At 40.0% G+C, this 14251-nt stretch overlaps 1 pseudogene; it reads right to left on the bottom strand.

The window, feature by feature from the left end:
• Window positions 1–11116: 11116 nt before the first annotated feature.
• LOC147441468 (uncharacterized) lies at window positions 11117–11877 on the bottom strand (annotated as a pseudogene).
• Between the last annotated feature and the right edge of the window lie 2374 nt (window positions 11878–14251).

The following is a 14251-nucleotide window of genomic DNA, read 5'->3' as shown; positions in this document are numbered from 1 at the left end:
GATATGAAGCATGGCATGATAAAAAGCCTTCTATTGAGCACATGCGTGTTTTTGGATGTTTGGCATATGCTTTGGTGCCACAAACACAATGCAAAAAATTGGATGATAAGGCTGTCAAATGTTTTTTTTTTTATTATAGTGTTGAAAGCAAAGGTTACAAGTTGTATCATCTGTAAACAAAGTGTATTTTGGTTTCATGGGATGTAGTGTTTGTGGAAGATCCTGTTCAGCCCTTGCTGTCATGTACTAGAGACAGGTATTGTAAGCCTACATGAAATTTATGACACTTTGTTGCCTCTTTTTAGTGGTGGAAGTTTGAATGTAGATTCCAATGAGGCAAATGCACAGTCTATGGGGGTATTCGAAAATGATGCAGATCAGCCTATTATTACTGATGCAGATGTACAAGTTGGAGTGCTAGATACATAGAGTTAGGGCGGAAAATAGTGAAAGTTAAAGAAACTGATAGACGGAGTGAGGAGATAGATGGAGACAAAGTAAAATATAGTTAAAATAAAAGGAGGACGGTTAATGAGTATCGGATAAGGATAAAATTTAAGAGATTGGAGATAAAAGAGTTTGAAATGAAGGAGATAGTGATTAATATATAGATGGGGGTAGACTAACTTGAATGTATAGAGAATGAATTGATTCTAATATGGACTTTGATTTGTGCATCTAATTTATGGTATGATAGATTGAGCTTCCAAATCTTTGTTTAAGTAACTCAAATGTCTCTAAATATACGGTAAGGTGAAAGCTTAGACATTCACAAAAATCAACTTGCATCGTCTTGATTTGTTGAGCTATGGCTTCATCCTCATCTAACAAGGTGAGTTTATTTTTAAATAATGTCGGCGGTGATGTCCCATTGTTGCTTGATTTCCCAACAAGGTATTTAATGGTGAATCCTGGGGACTACGAGGGTTGTGGTGAGAGTAAAATGTTTGCCATCATTACAACTCCATATGGTGACATTCAGACAGAAGTGAAAGATGGTGTGCATGTAGGTCAAGAATTTCAATTTGTGTTGGATTCAACATTGTCTTCAAAGTTTCTATTAGTCATGAACGGCATTATAAATATACACTCATCAGCAAAGGTGGCAATAGTAGAGCTCTTTGACAACTCCATTGAAATGCACGACGAAAGATCTTCCAGAATTTCATTTGGTAAGGTGAAAGATTACTTTTATGCCTATAATGAGGGAATGTCAAACAAATTAAGAGAGGAAAATGCTAAAAACAATGAAAAAAGTGCAGATTCTGAGCGTGTGGAAAAACCACGAAGTTCATTGGAGTATATTGCATTAAATAGCCACAAGCACCCCAAGCTAAGTTGAATGATCTCTAGATGTTCAATTAAGAAGCGTATTGATGAAGTTCCTCAAATATATAATGGGGAATGCGTTTATGAGCTCGACGTTGTGCTGGATGGCATTCTCAAAATGTTTAGGATGGATCAGAAATATGATGGCCATTGTTGGGTTAAGCCTGTCCATTCTAAAATGAGGTATCCATCTTTGATCGAGAGAAGCAAATGTGGTGGGCCCTCATCTGTAAAAATACTTCATGCTCCATAAATGCAGTGAACGGGTTGCCAAATGAGACTTCTTGGAGGGGAAAATTGTTACCATTAATTCCTTCAATTGGTATGTTCAGCTCATGAAATGGAACACTATGCTGCTTTCATTGTGGTAATTCTCCAACTCTTCTTTGTGAGCGTCCCTGCACTGTCTATTACTTACTACCTGATTACAATTGGACCGGGTTATTTATACACCTTGGAAGGCATAATCAACCCATGGTGAAGGGAGTTTTGTGATCAGCGATCATACCTGAGAGCTCGTGTCACGAGTGTTGTATGAAAGTCCAGTGTGACTGGCCCTAGGCATTTGTGATTAAATCTTGCAAAGCAGATGGTTACGTGGGCGGTGGTCCATGAAAATGGAAAGAAACTGAATAGCAATGAGCTCCTCTCTATACTTGAGGAGATGCATTCATTGATTCATACATAGAGGTATTGAATTGCGGTCTAATATGTGTATCAATTTTTCTCCCTTTGCCAGTTATTTCTAGCATCTTTGTTGTTTGTCAATGAGAGAAGCTACAACTGCACATATTGGTGTTGGTGCAGAGTCCCAATTGATTCGATTGAAAAACAGTTGCGGCTACAAGTATTTTCACGGTTTTCCTTTTTCAGGACAATCCATAGATCATACAAGAGATGTCATGTGTTCAAAATGTCAGTCAATGGCCCAGAATCTGGTGTTGAGCAGGTGAGAATGCGGCAAGACGGTCATGGGGACCTCCAAAAAAGCTCGGTTTGCTTTGATCACATGCGTAGAGTGGCAGGGTGGACAACAATGGCAGCCCATGTTTACGACCCTATGTAATCCTTGCTGACTTCTTCTTTTACTTTTGTTCGTATAACAATGGTTAATCAATGCACTTCGCAGGATCCAAGAAATGCAAACAATAGCCATTTGTGAGATGAAAGAAGAAGACATGCAGATACAAACCATGTTTTGGGAAATGATGAATTCTGTACTTTTGAAAAGCGGGCATCGACTAGTTGATTGTAGAGGATTCATGGTAGATGAATCTGGGGAAAATTGGAGAGCTATTTGAATTGTATTTAATGGAGGGCCTGACTATATTATGGAGGGAAGAGAATATTCATGCTTGTTCCATTGGGAGAAAAGTTTGAACATTCCCACCATGCAATACGTGTGAACCATGAAATGGAGGGAAGAGAATATTCATGCTTGTTCCATTGGGAGAAAAGTCTGTGTGAGCTTTGGCGATGTGCAAGGAGCAAGGAGGAGACAACAAGCTTGTAGATGATTATTTGGGCTTGGTGGGCAATTGGAAAAATATCCGACAGTAACTTTTTGCAGATGGATTGTTGGCTCAGTTTTTGGCACGTGCGTTACCCTCACAGGAGAAAGCACTTTGCTGGGGTAAAACTATGTTCGATGCTATCTTAGAGGTATGTATAATCATTTGCTTCACTACATTTACAATACTTCCTTTATGTTGCAGGAATTAGATGATTTGTCAAACATTCCAACTACAAAACCTTGCAAAAACAAACCACGCAAAAAGTTAGCTAGCTGGCAAGGGAAACAAAAAAATGTTGAGCTTGTACGATGCGTGCGATCTATCGAACACATTGTTACAAATTGTGAAGATGCTTGCTTTTGTTTAGGGTAGATATCATGGAGCATGCCCTTTGGCAGAGAAACTAGGTCATCATGCTCAACAAAATAGATCACCAGGTCTAGCAGCTATTGCTAAAGAGATTGAAGATGGGCTGGCAGGTACACCGCTCTATCAAAGACTGTCAATGGAGGGTGATAATAATATATTATCATGTAGGCACAAAAATATTGTGATAGTAGATTGTGAAGAGGAGAATGCGCACATCGAACTGAATATATTACACAGATTGTTACTCGCAAACATCAAGGAACACAAAAATCATTTTCAAGGGTAGTTCATGAGGTCGAAGAACACAAGGATGGTATGATGGTAGAAGAGATGGATACTCATAAGACAATGTGGGTAATCCTTTGTATACGAAAGGCTAGTAGGGTTCAATGTCAAGGGTGGTTGGGATCTAGATTTGGTAAATGCAAGAAAGACATAAGGAACACAGGTGCGGTTGCACCATCATTTTGGGAAATTTGTACATGGAAAAGAGGAAATAACACTAGTCAGGGTAACGCTTCGAAGGCACAATTCATGTGGTTCTGTAATAAAGTGTGGATCACACGTGGACAATTTGTAACACAATCACTCAATTTCCAGCAAGAGTACCCAGAACTTGGCATGTGGAGACAAAAACAAACATAAATGCCTTGGAGTTTTTGAATCTAGAGACAAGGGGGTTCACCTTAAATAAGACCGTTGTTGCAAGGGAAACCAACAATGTGCGTTATTGGCTAGGAATATTGATTCAGGTACCTAAGAAAATTGAATCAACGTAACCATGGAGGCACATGTTATTCAACACACTGTTGTGAAGGCATGCATGCATGAAAAATTCTTGGTGGAGACATCTTCTTCTCAAGTTCGAGGAGAGAGGTATGAAGTTCATGTTGCCAATAGTCCGATGTGTACATGTGGAGACTTTGCAGAACGTGTGGCACAGAGTAAACCATATATGGCATGCAAGCATATATACTACATATTTCTCCGCTATTTTGGTTTGGATTTGAATCACAATATGCTCATCCATTAGAGCAGGTTCACAAATGAAGATCTACTACGGGTGTTCAATAGTCAACGTGCAACATAATTCTCCTGGAGCACTTGCGACTTTGTATGTAACTGTGACTAATTTGGTATTGAAACTCTATTAATGATAAATCTTGCTTCAGGTTCGAGATCTTGTAATGTCTTTTTGTTTTGAAAAATTGTCAACTTTTTGCATAACATATTACTTTGTTAATGGATGTTGTATGCTGAGTAAAAAATGTTTTGCAGTCTGTCTACTTTGAGCATATCATATTTATTTGTTTGTGGATGCTATTTATTGGGTTGAGGTTGTTTTGCAGATTGTTTACATTGTGCATAACGTATTTCTTTTTTAGAGTGTGCTATGTGCTGAGTTAAATTGTGGTTTGTGTCAAGACTTAAATGTCCTAAAAGTGTGGATTGTATCTTTATGTCCTTCAAATATGTTTCAAGCATAAATTTTGGGAAAAAGGTACCTCCAATAAGCATTCTTCAGCCACAGCGTGGAGAGATTTTGGCGAGATAAGATTGCCCAAGTAGAGGAACAGAAAAAAGCTCTCTCAAAAGCTCCATTCGAAAGCTCTCTCCATATCCGTCCCCCCACTCTTTCATAAATTATCATCAACTCTTGCATAATTAAACAAAGAAATTTTTAAGATTATTTGCATTAAGATCGCAAGTTGGTGCATTCTGAAGATTTGTGTTTACCATTCATGGTTAATACCAAAGCAAAGGTCACTATAGAGAGCATATGCAATGTTCATTTGAAGTTTGTCTACTTTCAAGTTTTCTTTGCGATTACAAAGGGGAGAGTAAGGGGATAGATTCACAAAAGCGACAACTGTGACGCTTGAACATAAAACTCCCACTGATTCCATGGAGATGCCCCATGGATGGCAAATGATGCAAAGAAAAAAAATGGAAGTTTTTCAAGATTAGGTTAACTTTCAACTTACGTCGAGACAAAACCTTAACTCCCACGAAACTCATTGCTTTGTTAAGGTCTTGTTTAAGTAGACATTAAAAGAAAATAGAGATTTAAAAATTATAACTCAATGAACCTAATCTAAATTTCAACTAGGATTAAAACTTTATTGAAAAGATTTGACGTGGATAACCCTAGCATAAAATAGAAGATATTAAGTGTGAAATTTGTCTTACATGTTTGGAAAAAGACCAGCACAAGTGTTTACCTGTGGGATGGAATGGGAGATGGTCTTTTTGTCTAGGACTGATAACCATTGGTCTATAATTTGAGTTCGGGCTCATTCAAGGCCCTAGAATTGTGATTGGATGGGAGTGAGTCCTAGTCGGGTGGGAGGACCCGCAAATGGGTTTGTAAATTGGTCTTGTCCGAATAGGCCTGATGCCGACGAGAAAAGGAGGAAGAAAAATGGATCCAAGAAGGGATCAAATAAGGTAAGAAGATATGATTTAACTAGGGAAATCTTCTAATTGTTTGGTAAAAAGAAACCTTGGAAAGACTAGGAACTCTTCTAATTGTTTGGTAAAAAGGAACCTTGGAAAGACTAGGAACCTAAAAGGTCTATTTCACAATTGTCTCATCAATCAAACCTTTGCTTTGCTTCTCGAGATATTTATCTAAAAGGAGCTTAAGGTAGATTAATTTTGTAAGCCTTTCCCAAACAAGATTTTTTTTTAAAAAATGGAAATTGTGTAAAGACACCGCCTCCACATGTGGCAGAGGAAACATGATACCTGAGTCCTAGGACGAGGATAGGGATATGGTAGATAAGTATATGTGATTGCTTGAAAGATAACTAGATAGCTTTAATAATACTAAAGGAAAAAGGAATTAAAATAGTTTAAAAATGAAAAAGGTAGGAACCACCAAATAATTGCACACTTGCAAGGGTATGCAATAGTTTGCATGAAGCTTTCAAATGCTTAAAATGTATTCTTGGTTTACATGATTAGAATATTTTTTTCTAGTATCAGAGTACTACCTTGGAAAGGTACATTTATCAAATGGTTCGGTGGGAGGGTAGATTTTGGAGGGTTAACTTCTTGGTCGTAAAGTTGAACCCAATTCTATATTGTACATTAAGTTAAAATCATCAGTGACCTTGAACCAAGGGTACTCCCACCAGTTGAGTGCAGAAGGTTGAGTTCAAATTTAGCATGATGATTTTGATTGGCAAGTTGAACCGATAAGGAAAGGTGTTTTTGTGTTAAGGGATCTGTATAAGAAAAAGTGAATGTTAACACCCCTTTGAGTTGGCATCAAAGAGAAGGAAGAGTCCTGTCTTGGTCTCGGTCTCAAGCGGGAGGGATGTCAGGAATTGTGGTGTATCCATTTGGAGATGGTGGAGCCGTCGGTCCCTGGCATGGCCCTCACATAATGATTGGCTTTAAAATAGAATAAGATAAGGATATCTTAAATCATAAATCTTATTGTGATACCATGATGAGAAGGAAGAGAGAGAGAGAGAGAGAGAGAGAGAGAGAGAGAGAGAGAGAGAGAGAACATGACTCAAGACAATGAGCAACACTTTCATGATAATGTCTAGACAATCATGAAATGTGTCAATAGATGGTGGCATCTATGATAGCCTTAGCGATTGTGTGTGAGATCATTAACTTAATTATTTTAATGTGATGTAATTATCTAAGCTAGAAAGGTATTCCATAGAGCTAAAATTATGCACTTTAGTTCATAAGGTGAGTCAAACCTACTAGGTGAAACATAGCTAAAAACGATGAGCATGTTTGGAAATAAAGTTAGGAATGCTAGCATAGACTCCTTAGGCTCAGAGGTGATGATATTCCAACGTGATGCTAAAAGTAAGGATCCTTTAAATTATTCCTATTGTGATATCATGGTGGGAATCAGCCGTGGGGGGGCGGGGGGGGGGGGGAGAAAGAGAGAGAGAGAGAGAGAGAGAGAGAGAGAGAACATGAATGTTGAGAGCACTCGCCAAGTATAGGAGCTTTGCTAACTCCTCTTGTGCGTTGTAGCACCTGATCGTCGAAAAAGAAAGAACTTGCAGAATCGGCGTAGAAAACAAACTTCGCAAAATCGCCCATGGCTCACAAGACGACTGAAATCTTGTAGTGGAGATGGCCAAATTGTCACCATTGTGAAGAAGCTTGATTATTGAAAGCTTTCGTAATCAGCGAACGATTATGTTGCATAAACTCCAATTGAAACTGTCGCAATTGTAAAAATATGCAGAAATCTGGAATTTTCTGCAAGAACTGAGCGGAATCGTAAGCTGTCAGGCTTGAGGGAAAGCCGACACAGCTTGATCTTGCACCGAGTACAGAGGTTGAGGCTTGTGAGTTGCCTTGCTTGTGGGAAGGACCACCAAGAAGGTCCAAGGCTCAGAACTTCGTGGTAATTGGCCTTACCATGTGAAATAAGGCATTTTTTTTGAAGAAAAATGCCGTAGACAGCGCGAGCAGGTAACGCGAGCAAGATAGAGATTGTGTGCGGCTTGCTCAGGCACCACTAGGCCACGAGCTCTTGGAAGCACACCATCTTCACCAGGGTGCTCCTGTCCAGCCTGGGCGTGCGCAATTCTGTGCACCACACACCCCCGTCCAAAACGGAAAGCGTACCCGATTTAGGCAAGCCAACTTGCTATTTTTGGTAAAATCCCTAAAAAAGCCACGGTTCGCACCTTAAAGCCCTATTTTTAGGAGCCAAAACTGAGAACGCCTAGAGAGAGAGTGGAAGAGAGACCTCCTAGCCAACCTAAGCTCTGATACCAGTGTAAGAACTAGGGAAAACTAGACCTCCTCCCAACCTCCGATTATATAGGTGGACTCCTAGCCCATTGCCCTAAACGGATCCCCTATCCACAGTGTCTAGCCCGGCCCTTGGCCGTAGTCCATGACCATCCTAGTCCTTAGGTTGCAGGACCCTTGTCCTGACATCAAACCATAGTATGCGCTAGAATGGGTTGTATGGCTCATACGATCCTTTTTTGCGCACAGTATGGGCTTTGACCACCCAAACCATATCGAGTAGCTGTGAGACTTTACACAAGTAAGGAAATAGTACTTAACCCTACCCATGCAAAGTCTTATGGCCATCCAATATGGTTTCAGAGGTCTCGACCTATACTATGTGCTAAAATTTGTTGTGTGATCCATATGTCTCATTTTAGCACATAGTATGGGCCTTGATTGCCCATACCATATCGGATGGCTAGAAAAATTTGCAAGGGTGGAAGCTTTATACTTTCCTCCACTCGTGTAAAGTCTTGTGGTCATCCAATATAGTTTGGGCAATCCCAACCTATACTATGGGCTAAAATGAGTCGTATGGCTCATACGTCTTATGTTAGCGCATAATATGGGGCTTGACCACCCATACCATATCAGATGATTGTGTAACATTGCAGGAATGAATTAATGGTAATCACCCCCATCCTTTCAAAGTCTTGTGGTCATCCCATATGTTTTTGGCGGTCCCTAACCATACTATGTGCTAAAATGGACTATATGTCTCATACGGCCCATTTTAGAACATATTATGGGTTCTAATCGTCCATACCATATTGGAGGGATGTAAAACTTTGTAGGGATGGAAGGATAGTGCTCATATTCACCCATACAAAGTATATTTGACCATCCAACATGGTTTTGTGGTCTCAAACCATAATATGCGTTAGAATGGGTCGTATGGCTCATACGATTCATTTCAACACATAATATGGGCTTTGACCATGCAAACCATATCGAATAGCTGTGAGATTTTTTCACGAGTGAGGAAATAGTACTCAACCCCATCCATGAAAAGTATTATGGCCATCCAATATGGTTTGGAAGGTCTCGACCCATACTATGTGTTAAAATTTGTTGTAAGAGCCATATGTCACATACTATGTTGTAAGAGCCATATGGTTTGGGAGGTCTCGACCCATACTATCTGCTAAAATTTGTTGTAAAAGCCATATGTCCCATTTTAGCACATATTAAGGAACTTGAATGCCCATACCATATCGAATGGTTGGAAAAATTTTCATGGGTGGGGGTGATCACCCACCCATGCAAATTTTCACAACCATCGGATATGATATGGGTGGTCAAGGCCCATACCAAGCACTAAAATGGGTTGTATGAGCCATATAGTCTATTTTAGCACATAGTATGGGTTGAAACCGTTCAAACCATATTGGATGGCTTTGAAAATTTTCATGGATGGGGGTGAGCACCATTTCTCCACCCGTGCAAAGTTGCACAATCATCCAAATTTAGGGTTTATGGGTTAAGGTTTAGGGTTTAGGGTAGCCATACAACCCATTTAGTGCATAGTATGGATGGGGATCGACCAAACCATTCCCCCATCCGTCCAAATTTTCACAACCATTCGAGTTTGGGATTTACGGGTTAGGATTTAAGCTTAGGGTTTGGGGTATAGGGTTTAGGATTTATGGTTCAAGGTTTGAGATTTATGGTTTAGGGTTTTGGGTTTATGGGTTAGGGTTTAGGGTTTAGGTTTTGTTGTTCAAGGTTAAAGGTTTTGGTTAGGGTTTAGAGTATAGGGTATATGGTTAGAGTTTAGAAATAAGGATTTAGGTTGAGAGTTTAAGGTTAAAGGTATTGGGTTTATGGTTTAGGGATTACGGTTATGTGTTCAGAGTTTAGGGTTTACAACGCATCGTATGGATCGAGACCGGTGAAACCATATTGGATGGAGATAAGACATTGCACCGGTGAGGGTGAACTCCATTTTCCCACTTGTGCAAGGTTTCATAGTCATTTGATATGGATTGGGTGATCCAGGTCCATACTATGCGCTAAAATGGACCATATGGCTCATACGACCTATTCTAGCGCATAGTATGAGTCTTGATCACCCAAACTATATTGGATGGCCATGAGATTTTTCATGGGTGGGGGTGAGCACCATTATTCCACCCTTGAAATTTTTCACACCCATCCAAATTAGTATGGGCGTTCAAGGCCCATACTATGTGCTAAAATGGGTCATATGAGCCATACGGTCTATTTTAGTGCATAGTATGGTTCGCGATTGCCCAAACCTTATTGGAAGGCCAGAAGAATTTGCACGGGTGGAGGTGAGAACCATTATCTAACCCCTACAAGGTTTCACAACCATCCGATATGGTATGAGTGGTCAAGGCTCATATTATGTGCTAAAATGGGTCGTATGAGCCATGTGGCTCATTTTAGCACATAGTATGCTTCGGGATCGCACAAACTATATTGGATGAATAAAAAAAAATTTACGGGTGTGGATGAGTTCTATTCATCTATCCATGTTGTTTCATAGCCATCTGATATTATATAGGCGATCAAGGCCCTTACTATGCGCTAAAATGGGATGCATGAGACATATGGCCCATTTTAGTGCATAGTATGGGTCAGGACTGCCCAAACAATATTGGATGGATTTGAAACTTTTCATGGATGGGATTGAGCAAAAATTACCCATGCATGAAGAGTTGCCCATCCATCTAGTATGGTATAGGCTAGCAAGGCCCAAACTATGCGTTAAAATGGGATTGCTCATACGACCCTTTTTAGGGCATAGTATGAGTCGGGACCACCCAAACCATATTGGATAGTTGTGAGACTTTGCATGTGTGAGGGTGAGAACCATTTCCCCATCCATACAAATTTTCACATGGATCAAATATGGTTTGGGCAATCAATGCCCATACTATGTGCTAAAATAGTTCGTATGGCTCATATGGCCAATTTTAGCGTATATTATGTATCAAAACCTCCCAAACAATATCGGATGGACACAAAAAATTTCACTAGTGGAGGTAAGTGCTACTTTCCAACCCATGCAAATTTGCATAGCCATCCAAACTACTATGGCTGGTCAAGGCCCAGACGATGCGGTAAAATGGATCGTATGGTTTGTACAGTCCATTTTAGCATACAGTATGGTTCAGAACCACCCAAACCATATCGGATGGCCATGGGACTTTACACGGGTGGGGTTTTAACTCCATTTATCCACCCCTAAAAAGTCTCGTGTCCATCCTTCGAGTTATAACACAGGTGGCCCCGTCGACGCTATCGGCCCTATCATTGTGTCATCGGCCATGGCGTTGTCCGCTTCGTTCTTCACGCACCAGTCGACCCTCGTTGACACACCCATCATGTTGGATCACCGGTCTGTCCATGCCATCCCATCATCGCATCCGTGCACGGCCCACCATCGGCCTTGTCGATGCTACCAGCCCCATCATGATGAAGTTGACGGTGTCATCGTTCGCTCCATCCTTCATGCACTCTTTAATCCTCACGTGTCTCACACGTTGATCCACACGGCCCCATCACCCTTGACGTGCATGGCTTGTCGGCTCCATCGGTGCTGCTGGCCTCGATCGGCTTCATCACAGTGTAGTCGATGGTGGGGTCGTTCACTCGGTGCTTTAAGCACTTGTTCATCTATCCACCCTTGTTGGCCCGATCCATCCCATCATCAAAGACTTGCACGGATGACCCCTTGATTGTCCTCCCTTGAAGTATTCGGCCCCACTGGTGCACCTGACCTTGATCGACTCTATCACATTGTCATCGACAATGACGTCGTCTGCTTCGTGCTTCACATACTTGTCAGCCCTTGCCGACATACTCTGAGTGTCATCGCAACTGTCAGTCCACACCGTCCCATCAACACGTCCATGCCCTCGGTTATCCTCCGTCCTTAATTTCTAAGGTAGATCTTTAAAAAATGAACAATTGAAGTTTAAATTTTTTTTGCATGGTCACATTCCTTGGGTCATAATCTATCGAATGACCATTGGATCTTGAAAAATAAATTCTACATCATAAGATATCTGGTGTAAAAAAACTAAGTTTTTGTAAATAGAAATTCTAACAAAGAAAAATGAATATTACTTATACAAAGATCCAAAAAATTATCAATAAATCAAGTTAAATTGCTTGCCAAGTGAACATATCACGTGCAAGAGAGTAAGTAAAGAAGAAAATCCCATAAAAAGCTAATAAGTACTCCATAATGCATGTATCTCAAAGACACTTTTTTCCCATTGGGTTTTTTCCTTTGGTCATCCAAGTATTAGACCCTAATTTAGATCATCATCATTCTACTTCTCTTGTACATAGTGTTAATAACAACCTTGCCATTATGCTGCTACAACACACAAATGCGACGTCATCTCTTACATTAGAGACAAATTCAAACCAATGAAGATGCAACGACGGAATGAACCTCATCAATAAATTCAATGAAAAATGAAGACAATCAACCCATCAACAAAACCAATCAAAAACCTTCCCATCGCCTCCACGGACACTTCTCAACTGTGCCCAAGGACGGGCACTAAAATCAAAAGGGGGGAATGTTAACTGAGTTTACGTTAGTTAACAAGTGTTTCTAAAGAACGAAGCCTTATGAATTCACATCAAAGATGAATATGAAGAAGGAGTGAAGATTGGAGAGACAAATTTTTTACATTTTCTCGAAATGGCCATGTATTGTTATTTCCCAATTTATTTAGCCATTGTGATAATTGTAACGTGTTACGGGCGCAATGAGAGTTCCAAGATGTAAAAAAAAGGTCAGTTAGTGTGCCTAGGTTGCAGATACAGTAAGTTGTGGAGCCTCAAAGGTCTTGGGCACACGAACATGTCACATTTAAACCTTATGGCTAAGGTATACAAGCCAGCTTTTATAAGGGTTTTGTAAGTTGTGGATAATGAAAGTGAGCGTAGGTTGCAATACAGTCTTGTGAGCTCTCTTGTGTTTCAATGTTTCATGTCTCCCTCGTGTGCTGTTGCATTGCAGATCCGAGTATACTAACGTGCTCGTAGGTGAAAGCTCTCTCTTTCTACATAAATTTATGGCGAGATGAAGTTGTGTTTTTAGGAATGCCCGTCTACGAGATATTTTCATTCCCTATCCACAATACACACATTTAAACTATTTTTTGACCATAGGAATAGATAAAGCACGTCCTAAGAAAGCTATAGAGTGCTTCAGAGTCCAAAACTGATTGACCTAAAATGACATTTGAGCACATAAGAGTGTTGAGGATACTCTACATGTTCTAGGTAGGAAGTTTTGTCGCATTTGGAGCACTATAACTACATGAAATCAACGTATTATGCTTTGATAAACATGAATATTTATCTTAGGTGCAATTTTTCCAGAGTGTCAGAAATGACTTTTGAGCACATAGGGATGTTGAGGATACTTTGCACATGCTAGGTATTAAGTTTTGTTTCCATTGGAGCACCTTAGCTATACAAATTCATCGGATCAAGTTTGCAGTAGGAAAGTGGCCTTTGGTGTCTTACACACACCGGAGATTGATCTAGGGGAGAGCACACTAGACTTGGGTTTTCCAAGAGATTAACTATCTCTTGGAGCTTCCATGCACTAGTTGGGTCAACTACATCCCACGGATTGACATTTCATGTCTGTGGTTCTCGATTTGCTAGCATCGATATGGTGAGACTTGGCAGTCAGCTGACAATATTGCCTAAATCGACAAATTGGCACCAATTAGTCGTGGTACATAAATTGATGAATCTGCAATTGTGCTACCTAGACCGGCAAATCTTCACTCATATTGCTTAAACTTGTGAATCTATTGTTTATTAATGTGCTATTTAAATTGACGAATCTACACTCATGCTGCCTAAATTGGCAGATTTGTACGGATAGCTAGTGTTGTCTAAATAGAAAAATTTGCACTAAGATGAGCATTTACACACTGCCTAATCAGTGATCATATGTGCACATGACCAATATAATAGGCAAGGCATAGGAGACAGCACATATATTACCTGTTTGATACCAAAGTGAAATATGTTTGAATAGTGAAGTATGCAAAAGTTGTTTTTGACCATCCCATATCACATGAGCTCAAGCGAGTAGCTTTATAGCTTAACATTAATTCATGTCAATAGTAATTCCATTCAATACAAGTACCGTGACGATGCTAGGATAGATCGATTTCACAGCTCATATAATTAATGAAAATAGCTAAAAGAGACATGTCTTTTAAAACAATGTCTAACGGTATTCTATG

Source organism: Adiantum capillus-veneris, chromosome 15 (genome assembly GCF_014529385.1).
Source record: "Adiantum capillus-veneris isolate H3 chromosome 15, ASM1452938v2, whole genome shotgun sequence".
Lineage (NCBI taxonomy): Eukaryota > Viridiplantae > Streptophyta > Polypodiopsida > Polypodiales > Pteridaceae > Adiantum > Adiantum capillus-veneris.
Note: the sequence above shows the minus strand (reverse complement) of the source record. Positions and strands in the feature narration are given on the sequence as shown.